Here is an 11387-nt window from a genome sequence, read left to right as displayed (position 1 = left end):
TCTTCATGGCAAACTTATAGTGTCAGTTCTACAACCATCCAAGTTTACAGATGGAATAGCTGAGGCTTAAGGGATTTATACAATTTTCCCAGCCACACAGCTAGTAGATCTCAGAATTAGATTTCTAACTCATTTCTATCTGACTTCCAGACCTACCTATAGCACTTTTCTGCCTGTAAATACAATATCCAGTTACTCATCCATTCATTGTCCAGGTGCTTACTAAGTACATGCTAGTGCTTAGCACTGTTCTTGGCACCATGTGAAATAAAAAGAAATGGAAGTCCCTGTTCTAGCTGGAGATGCAAAATCTATTAACATGAAACAACTAGAATATAATTTAAGGCAACATGTATGATATGAGAATTCCAAGTAGTTCTTTTTTTATGTCAACAGACTAAAAGCTTTTCAAAGGCAGGGTTTCAATCTTGGTTTCTAGAATACAATGGGCTCCAGAGAGATAACGGAAATAATCTCTCATCGGACAGAAAATAGAGGTTGGGGATGAGGAAGCAGATTTACTGTTGAGAGTCAAAATAAACTCATAAGTTCACACAGAATTTGCAGATCCCACTAAAATTGTGTTATCAGCAACAAGAAAAGTTGAGGACCTGCTATATGCTAGGCGCAATGATGGGCATCTGGAAGATACAAAGACAAGAAAAATGACTGGAACACTCAAATCAATCAGAGGTAAAGCGGACTGGGGTGTATGTAATGCCTTATCGCTGATGTGATCAGAAGGGGCTGGGCTTTAGGATTATCTGAAGCATCTTGGGAAAAGAGAATTATCTTCCAGCAGGAAGTGGAAAATGACAAACTTGGATATCTTGTGAGTTTAAGAAAAAGAGAGAAAGTTTCGGGTTTGAAGCGAGGACTCAGTAGGTCAGGCAGTCCTCCAGCCTCCTTACCACCATCTACATCAAGGGGCAGGCTCCTAAGGGAATTTGAGTTGTTTTCATTGTATTAGTCTAGACTAACTCACTCCTGAGGTTGCTACACATTTATGAGTGACTAGGTTAACTATTTGTATTTCTTTGCTAGACTTCAGAATTATTGAGTCAACTTAAAATCTTAAAGACAATAAATTTAAAATCAATTTGGTCTGTGGCCCAATTTAGTTTAATCTAGCTACCCGTGTCTCTTCATTAGAGATTGCTTTAAACTTGCTGAATTATGGAATGAACACATTACAGTCATTAAAAGTGCAATCATTTCTTCCAAAACTGACTTTGGGTAATGACTCCCTATTGACTAGAGCTTTGTATCCTTCAATCTGAAGTTTTATGATGTTGTAAAATAACAACAACCACAAATGGGGTTTTCTGGGGAGAGGTAGAATATTCTCTCTTTAGAAAATTAGCTTTTCTAGCTCTTTAGACAATAGCTTTAATATAGTGAAATATGCCAACTGGCCTTGAGAAAGTGAAAATAAATGGCCTCCCACGGTCCTCCCCAGTCTCAGTATCACATAGACACTAATTCCTTTTTCAGTGTTTTCATTTACACAGTGCATTCTTCCAGTAGGCACTGGGCTGTGAAAGTTACAATCATTTTGTGAAAGCATTGACATGGAACAGGTTTTTACAATATGGCAGGCTTCTGGAGGGCCGTCTTTCTGGAGACTCCAGCCCTACTGACAGGTTGCCTCTCTCTATAAGGGTCTACTGTACACTGTTTTCTAAACTGCAAATGCAAAATGTTCCCCTGACCGAGGGCAGTGTGTTGTTAGTTCTGCGGTATGCAATGATCTAATACCCAGAGAGCCTGTTACCATGCGACAAAAGCTAAGGTCAATTATGATTCCCCATCAGTGACCCATAGCATCTCTCATTCCTTCACTGCAGTCTATTTTGAAGAGCAGACACTTTAACATCTTAAAAGGGAACCAGAATTATCATTCAAATGATAAACTGCAACACAGACAGACATTCTTTTATGATTCATTGAAGTGCAGGTCTTAAGAGGTTATGCATTCAATCTCGGTGTTTATTAAAGAGAGTGAAGACAAATAGATCAGAGAACAAATCAAACGTTGCACATCACAGATGCCAAGCTCAACAGAATAATCTTCCAATATTAATGTATGGGCTACATAACCCCAGTGGGCAAAAACATGTTTTATTCAGGAAAACAACAAATCAAGTAATCTCTCTATAGAAAGCCATTTAGAGCTCATTTGGAAATTGAATTCATAATCTTTAATAAAGCCTGTTTATACCAACAGTGAACGAGTTTCAAATAAATAAAACTGAAAGCAATGATAAATTAGCTTCCTAGCCTTTATGTGTTTATTACATTCTAATCACTCAAACCCACTGATGTCAAATTTGTTTTAACAATTTCCTAAATTCCATCCAATGAGCTCCTGGACAAAACACAATTTCCTTACACAAAACCAATTCATTTTGTCAAGTGACAGCAAGAAAAATTAATATCATGCTGGTTCTTACTATCCAAAGGGATTTTACTAAGTGTAAGTAATAATATAGGCTTTTAGCATCCATAAATCTATTATTTAGATGTAAATTCTAGCTTCATGCTCTTATACTCTTAAAATGGCAATGAAATAAAAAGCTGCCTCTGGGGAATATGTCATGCCCAACATGTTAAAAAGGATCCCTAGGGCCTTGGTCAGGAAATCAAGAGCTGTGCTAGAATTTTATTGAAAAATCATGATGACAAAGCCCTTTCCATTTAAAAGTCACAGTTCATCAACATCGTTGAATCAACGGCTGGAACTAAATGGGCGGGGGGTCTCATTTTGCTTTCTGCTTGGCACCCAGCTTTGGATAATGCATCCACTACAAACCAGGTCAGGAGACTCTGCTCAGCAAATTCTCTACGACGACAGGGTTCCTCAGCAGAGGCCCGAGCTGGGCTGCAGCTTCCCTGCGGTGCCTGCTGCAGACCTCCTTCTCACTGAGCCATGTCAGTCTGCATGCCAGCTTTCACCAGAAAATCCAAGATGCCTTCTTCCACAGGAGCTCGAACGCATGCAGTCTTCTTGGCACTGGGGTTGCAAAGGCCTCAAAACATTGATTACTCCTCAATCAGCCTTATTAAATGCTGTGAGGTATTTTTCTTAACTGGGATTTTCCGACAGAGGTTGCTATTTGAAATGAGACCTGGGGCAGCAGGGAGCAGGTCTGCAACAGGCTCTGTGTAACCCAGGCTCATCGCTCGCTCCACTCTGCCTTCGCTTTCAGTTGAGGGAAGAGAGGGATGATGATTCTTCATGGGGGAATGTGAGAGGAAAGGTAAACAGAGCACGTGAACTGCCAAAAGCTGCCAAGAACCAAGAAAGGAGCATTCTCTCCTTCCTATTCACCAGGCAAATATTTACTGAGCTGGGACTGTACGCGTAGCATTGTATGCGGCTGGTGATGGCTTCTCAGGCCTCTGAGTTAGGACTATAGAGGCCTCCCATTCCACCTAGTTAGCCTAGATGGGGAACGGTGAAGAAAAGATTTCAGAGGCAGCAGACCTGGTTTGAATGCTGTGGCACCACCTAACAGCTGTTGCATTTGAGTGAGTCACTAACTCCCCGAGCTTCAGCTTCCTCCTTGTGCAGTAAAGGATAATAGCGTCTACGCTGGAGTGTAACTATGAGAGGGAGAGTTAGTGCATGTCAAGAGCCTGGCGCTGAGTAAACGTGCTTACCACCGTGCTGCCCTCACTGTCTCCTCCCTTCCTGGACTCCATATTGGACAGGATGTTCTGCATCCAGCAATGCAGCACTCTCTTTTTCCTGGGGCTGGTCTTATTTCCATGTCAAAGTTGCAAGGTCCTTGGGAGCAGGAGCTACAACTTGCCCAGCTCTGCATGTCCCCCAGGACCAGCCCGAGCTTCCCTGTGGGCCCCTGAATAATACGCAGACTGCCTGCTCAGAAACAGAGAAAACACACACTCTCCCTCTTTCTCTCTCTCTGTATCTCTCTCTCTGTTGCCTCCTCTGCTGCAGTCAGGCCTGCAGCCAGAAAAAGCCCAGTATCCTCCCCCATCGTTTCCTGCAGCCTCCATACTCCAGAGCAGCAGCGGAGGGGAGAAGAGAGGGAGCTGCTCCAGACTAGGGCTGCTACACAGGTCCCTCCTCAGCCTCGTGAGCTGAACTCAGCCCACATTCCCTTAGGGGAGTCACATGGGGGGTGAGGAAAGGGGAGAGGCATCACATAGGCAGGAGTTCAGAAAGAGCTCCCAGCCACTCCTCAGTTTGCCCCATCCCCAGCATTAAATCAAGACAACGTCCCTGAATTCACAGCATCCCTCTTCCTTGTGGGTGAGATCAGGGGAATGAACTCCCTTTCCTGAGCACTACTGTGGCCCGGGCACTATGCATGATGATTTACAGAGGTTGGTTTAGTTCATCCTCCTAACATGAGGAAATAGGATAAATCTTATTGGCCCCATTTTACAAATGAGGAAACTAAGGCTAAGAGAGGTTAAGTCACTCCCTTAAGTCACAGTCAGAAAGTGTCTGGGCTGGAATTTAAGGTCCAGGCTGTCTGACTCCAAACCTTGCCCCCTCAGCTTCAGCAAGCAGCCTTTCTGGCAGGTGGCGGGGAGGGAGCTGACTCATGGCTTTTGATTCATTCAGTCCTCTTTTCTACACTAGCATTATTTCAGCCTAATAAACAAATATTGCATTTTGCATTTCTCACTTTACAAACATATGAGGCTGTTTGCTTGCAATTCTAAAGAGGCACAGCATTTCCAGGTGACTTATTGACAGACTAGGTTGTGGGTGAGTTTAAAAAAGCATATTGGAGTCCTTAGAAATCATCTAAAGTGGGGATTCTTAAGCTGGAGTTCAAGGGTGGACCTCCGGGGAATCTGTAAAGCTCTGAATTTGTGTCTACATACATTTTCCTAGGAAGGGTCCAGATCTTTCATCAAATTCTCAAAGAGATTTTAAGCCCTCAAAGGGTTAAGAACTGTGCACATCTGGCTGAACCAGACCTCACATTCCCAGGATCCCTCCTGCCGTTGCTCCATGAGGCAGCATAATTTGTGATCGAGAAAACCCAGAGCTAAATACCAGAAGCAGAGTCTGAGCTCTGAATCTTCTGGCAAACATTTTAAAGATTCATGAATTATTAAAATGGCTAATTAAGTCAACCTGCACCAGAGAATATTTGCTTTTTCCCCTCATCATTGAGCTCACTGTGAAACTTGACTTCGCTCCATCCTTTGATTAAGCACAAGGTCAGTTCCCTTTGTTCTGTCTTTGCTGAGTGGCCTGCCTTGTTAAATAGTAGCAGCCTGCTGTATGTACCTCAGTGTACACTGCTGGGAGGCTCTGAACCCATGTTTGTCTTCTTTGCCTTCCATGATTCAGCTCCATGCAGCCGATCCCCCACCTTAACCCCACACCCTCTATTCTGTTGGGCCCCTCTACTCAGTGGTCCGTATCAGCTATGCCTGTTCCCACATCTTCCCCCCTTACTAGTATAGTCCCCCCACCCCCATGCTATCAGTGGGTGGCCTTGAACTAAAAATATACAACAATCCTCAAGTCAGACTGTGTCGTGAAGTCACACTGGCCTCCCTACATTTTGGAGCTCATTTACCTGGTGTCTTCCTCCTCCCCTCCACACCTAAATCCTACTTTCAGGACCCCTCTCCAATTACACATCCTTTATGAAAACTTCTTGTCATTTTATCTATGTCAATTTCATCTATTTCCAACTAGATTATAAGCCCCTTGAGGGCAGGAAATTGTTTTTTCCTTCTTCTAATGTGTTCACCAACAGATTTTGTACCAAGCTAGATGCCATATAAAAACTATATTAGTTAAGCAGTAAGCTTCTCCCCACCTCCACAGTCTTTGAAGTTGACCACTTGCCAATAGGGTCGACTACAAAATGAAAACATAGGGCCCTGGCTGGGGGTTGGGGAGGAGGAAGTCAATCTCCCACTTTCCGTAGGCTCACTGCTCTAACCCACGGTCAATAGGTGACTCCCAGAGAGACTGCAACCCCCATGCCAGCTGTATTCAGTATGTACATCAGAGAATGCCCCTAAGTAGCAGGCTAAATGCACCGTGGCACTGCCAGCCCAGGGCAGGGATCACTGGCACCTTGTCCTACCATGAGATGCCATGAGCACACACCAACCCTGACCCTTCCCACACCTGTGCCCAGGCCCCTGCCAGGAACAAAGGGCAACAGTGGCACACAGGATTCCCCCTACTCATGCAACCTAATTGTCACCCCAGGTGGAGGGTGGCAGCAATATTGAGGCAGGGGTGGGGAAAGGGAGACCAGGTGAGGCCCAGGCTGCCAGAGATAGGGAACAGACAGTCAAGAATCCATCCTGCGGAAGCAGGAAGACTAGGAAGACAGGACTGCAGGAGAATCAAGGCTCCAAGTCCCTGGGTGCATGCTTCATTGCCCCATTAGATTTCACTTACAGAACATAAAACCAAAGATAAAATTACTAACAATTTCAAGATGGCAAATGCTGAGCATTAAACCCCAAATGTGTGGCCCTTGTGAGTGCAAGGCCCCGTGTAACCACATTGATTGCACACCCACGAAGCCAGCACTGCTGTTTCCTGAAATCTTTCGCACAATTCTACCCATAAAAATACAGAGGAACAGTGGGTAATTCACTTGGGGATTCAGAGTTACCCTAGTGACTATGGATGTGACCACCTACCTCATTTACTGTTTGGTATGTATACAAGGATTCATGACTTGGAAATATATCTGTAGGGGGATGAGTAAAATTAGCCACTAAAGCACTTGTTTAATATTTGGCAGTCAGATACACAGCTTAGGTAGAAAATTCTGGAGTTTTTTTAATTTAAAAAAAAAAGTTGACTTAGCCATGACCTACCTCCCCTTTCCCTACTGAAGTCATTTCCCTTTTTACCATCCACAAAACTCAATAATCTTTAATGTTTATCAGAACAGAAATGCTTAAAACAAATTTCCTCAATTCCTATTGGGTCTCAAGAAGATTATTGCAGTGCCACACTTTGGTTTAAACCCAGCGTTAACCACTGCAAGCTGGGTACTATTTTCCTCTCCCTCACATCTTTAATTCATGACTGTAGCTGAATATTTATCCTAAAAAGATTTTTAAAAGGTTGATTGATCCAACAGGCACTGGCCTGGATCAGATCCCATGATGGATAATGCTCTTTGTTTTTTTTTTAACACAAGCAAGCCATCCCTTTCCTCAATAACTAAAGTCTTGATAGAGTGAGGCTGCCTTTGAGAGCTGAATTTCTGAGCTGAGTTGGGGCAGGGCCTGCTGCTTATTTGCACTGATGCCATCTGGGAAAGGGAACTGGGTGCTTCAGTTGACTCTGAGTTTCTCTTTCTTCTTTTAAGCATCCTCAGACTTTGGCTGAATGCATGTGCCTCATCCAGCACCCAGCTGCTAGGTTAACATCTGTGAGCTGCTAATTAGTTGGGGAGTTTTGGAGCCCACAGAAGTGAGCTGTGCTGCCCAATAATTGTAACAGAACAAGAGTCTCAGAATGGAAATGAGCTGCTGGATGCTGGACAGTTTTGCATATTGGTTTCTGAATCTTGGGAACAAGCTCCTCTGTGGTTGCTACTTCCCACTCATCTGCAAGCACTTCCAGGGGCAGAGGAGGTTTTGTTTGTCTCTTGGTGTCTACTGCATGGTTAGCACTCCATAAATGCTTATTGAATTGGTATGGCCCCAGCCTGCCTTCCTTTTCTCCATTTCACCTCCAAAATTCTTCCCCTGGGATCTAATATTAGTATCACTGGCCACAACTTTGCTAGAGATTGTCCCTCTAAGAAAATCTTATTCATTGAATCACTGGTCTAGTGAAGTAATAGCACTTTCCAGGCCAATGAGAGTCCAGTGGATTTCTTCCTTTCTAGGCTTCCATACCGCAGAGGTGACTTCTAATCCTAGGGACCCCTGGAGAAAGGGCAGGTGACCCCTTTCCTCACTAGCTCAGGAGATCACTATTGAGATCCATGACCTTTTGTCTGTGGGTTGTTTCTCTAAGCTGAGACAAAGAATTCAATTATAGGCCCAAATCCCCATTAAGCCAATATTCATTTTCCCTCTGCTTTCATGGAAAGCAGTAATAAATCTTGCTTTGTAGGGCCTCTGCCTCCTTATTCAGTCCCTCAGTTAATAAGATCAAGGCTATTCCTGAGATTAGATTAAATAATTTGACTCTCTTCTTTCTAGAAGTTTTGGAGCCCACACCGACTTTTCTTGAAGAAGCAGAAATTGTCTTGTTTTTTTTTTTCCTCCCAGTGGCCTGTGAATATCTTTTCATTCAAAAAGCAAAAGTACAGGAAGTCATAGGAGAGAGAAGGCAGGATAACTGGGAGTCAGCCTCCACTAACTAGTTGTGTGGCCCCAAACTCTCTCAGGGCCTCAGTTTCCTTTCTGTGAAATTCAGGACTCAGACAAAAAAGCTATCCTTAAAGGTCCCTTTTGGCTCTAAAAATCTAGGTATTCAGAGAGTTGAAGGCTTCGTGGATAGACTGTAATTCTTCAGGCTTAAGGAAATTGTTTTCTTTGTGATGAGAACAATTTTTTTCTCTTCTTTTCTTTCTTTTTAAAAAAAAAAAAAATAGAACAGAACAAAATGAGCTCAGATCATAAGTTTAGCTGATTTCTTTCTAAACCACAGGATTCGTTTTCTGAAATTGCTGTCTTTTCCTTCAAAAGCCTCAGCAGTCCCCAGCCTTGTCAGCCAGCTCCATGGCTTTTATATTAGGTCTGTGAAAAAAGGAAGCCTTTTAGAGTAGACTTGGAATGAGCAATTACAGGGCCCAGGCATGGCTGAAGAAGCCATCTGCACGAACCCCCCAGGAGGCAAGTGAGCTTCCCTTTCCCTCATCTCCTAACATGGCGAACCCTATCCACAATTGGAGTGAGTAAAATGCTGTTTGTTTATCAACCCATAGATAATTATTTTTCAAGTGACTATGACTATTATGTGCATTAAATTATTGATCCCTCATAGTAACAACCCCAACAATCATACTGGCCTTAGGTTTTAAAATCAGAGAAAACTGTGTTACTGCGATTTAAGGAGCACCTTTCCATACAAAGAGATTATCTCAGAAGACTCTAGAGATTAAGAGCATGGACTCTGTCCGGGTCAGAATAGGCTGGAGTTCTGATCCCACCAGTTACTAGCTGTGTAAGCTTTAAGCTCTCTAAGTTTCTAAGTCCTCATATGTAAAATGGAGATAATAAATAATACCTACTTCATAGAGTGGTATAAGGAGTAATTGAAATAAATTATGAAAAAGGCTCAGCATAGTGTCTGGCACATAGTAACTGCTCAATAGATTCAGTTATTATTAATAGTGATACTGCATTAATAATACGCAAGTGGGGCCAGCCCAGTGGCATAGTGGTTAAGTTCGCGCATTCTGCTTCAGTGGCCCAGGGTTCGCAGGTTTGGATCCCAGGCATGGACCTAGGACCACTTGTCAAGCCACTCTGTGGCAGCATCCCACATAAAATAGAGGAAGATTGGCACAGATGTTAGCTCAGCGACAATCTTCCTCACACACACATGCAAAATACGTAAGCGAAAAGTCCCCTTGTTTGCCCTAATTCAGAGAAGCAAATGTGGCCTCAGGCATCACATACCTTTGACTTTTCTTGGGTCCCTGAACAAAAGTAAAGTATGGAAAGTGCCATTATGTTTCAATCATTGAAAGTAATGGTAAATTTCTTCAAAATACCTCAGATTATGGTTTAATGTAAAAATTGCTTTCTTCAGAGAGATGGAGAGTAAAATAATTTAAATGAAAAGAATAAAAAGGTCTTAAACTTAAAGGCAGAGAATGATTTTGGCCCTTTGTTGGTGATATGGTGAGTATGAACTCTCACGTTGGTTGGGATTGACACTCAGCTCTGGCCAATTGGAGATGTAGTGAACCGAGAGAAGAAGAGAGGGAATGAGGACTGTCACAGGCTGTGTCACCACGTGGCCTAAGACAGGCCAGGACTCAGGAATCCTTGTTTGACTGAAAGCATCGATTCTCTGTCATCCCCACCCCTCGGAAATCAGATGGTGTTATAAACCCGGAAGGCCAAGGGAGATGAAAGACAGTGACTCATCCTGAGTGGGGACGATGCCCTGGTGAAACAGCGGTCCCAGTTTTTACTTTAGAATTAAGATCCATGTTGAGATAAAACTCAAATACTTCCTTGGTCAGGAAGTGGTCCAAAGGCCAAAGGAGTTTGTCTTTAGGTTTGAATCTGCCCCACCTCCTGACGAAAGCCAATGTAGTGTCAGCCACAGCCATCACGGGGTCCCAGGTAGGGTTTGCTCATATTACAGAATCAACAGCAGATTTAATCTGGCCCGCAGTCAGGCAGGAATGGATAAACATAGAAGTGCAGGAATTACTTTGCCACGTTTGGCCCCAAATTGTGAAATGTCTCAGTCTAAGGTGAAGCCCAAGCAAACCTTGAATCAAGCTTGCTGATCTGGCTGGCTAGATCCAGAAGATGGAGGTGATACATGTGGCAAGAGAGGGAAATTTTGTCCATCCAGAAGTGAAGACAGCAGGTAAACAGGCCCAGCTAGCCACTCAGGTACAGCGTGAGGCCATTTCAATTGGGGAGGGAGGGGGAAGAGGTATCATGCAAATCATAACTAAATTATTGGAGAGAAGACACAGCAGAACAGGAAATGTGCATGCAGATAAATGAAGCTTCCATTAGTGGCTGCATTGCATTTATCAGAAGGGATTTCAATTAAGATGAGAAAGACCAAGGTAATCACAGTAGGGGGAAGAGATGAATTTGGGATTAATCTCCTTTGTTTCCTACAGAAATTTATACAGGAAATGCTTCAGGTAAGAACCTAACTGGGAATTAACTCCCAAATGATTAGAATTTGATTTTTTAAAAAAGAGCAACCTAAAGGCAGTGGTTCCCAAACTTGTCTACACATTTGAAACATATGGGAATCTTTTAAAACTTCCAAAGCCTGGGCCACGCTGCAGACCAACGGCATCACGATCTAATGGTGGGCCACAGACATCAGTATTTTCCAAGCTCCTCTTGAATCCAAGGTGAGGACAAGTTTGGGAACCGGTGTCTAACAGACAATATACACAATGGAGACACGTAAGGAAGTGGCGTGACAGATTAAAGGAAAATGAATAGAGTCATTAAGAAACGGCAAGAAATTAGCCTGCCTTAAAACAAAACAGGATGCTTGTCTCTCATTTCCTTTATTTGTAAGTTTAAAAAGTGTTTATCAGTGTTCAAGAGAAATGGATGAAGCTTCAGAGCCACGTTAAAAAAAAGAAAAAAAGCTACTAGAGTTAAATTCAAGTAATTATTGAGTGAGGACCTTGAACTTGGTGCCTCGGAGTAGGATAGAAACCAAGGGAGTTCATTACCATTAAGGA

This window comes from Equus caballus, chromosome 15 (genome assembly GCF_041296265.1).
Source record: "Equus caballus isolate H_3958 breed thoroughbred chromosome 15, TB-T2T, whole genome shotgun sequence".
Taxonomy (NCBI): domain Eukaryota; kingdom Metazoa; phylum Chordata; class Mammalia; order Perissodactyla; family Equidae; genus Equus; species Equus caballus.
This window is presented reverse-complemented; position numbering follows the sequence as displayed.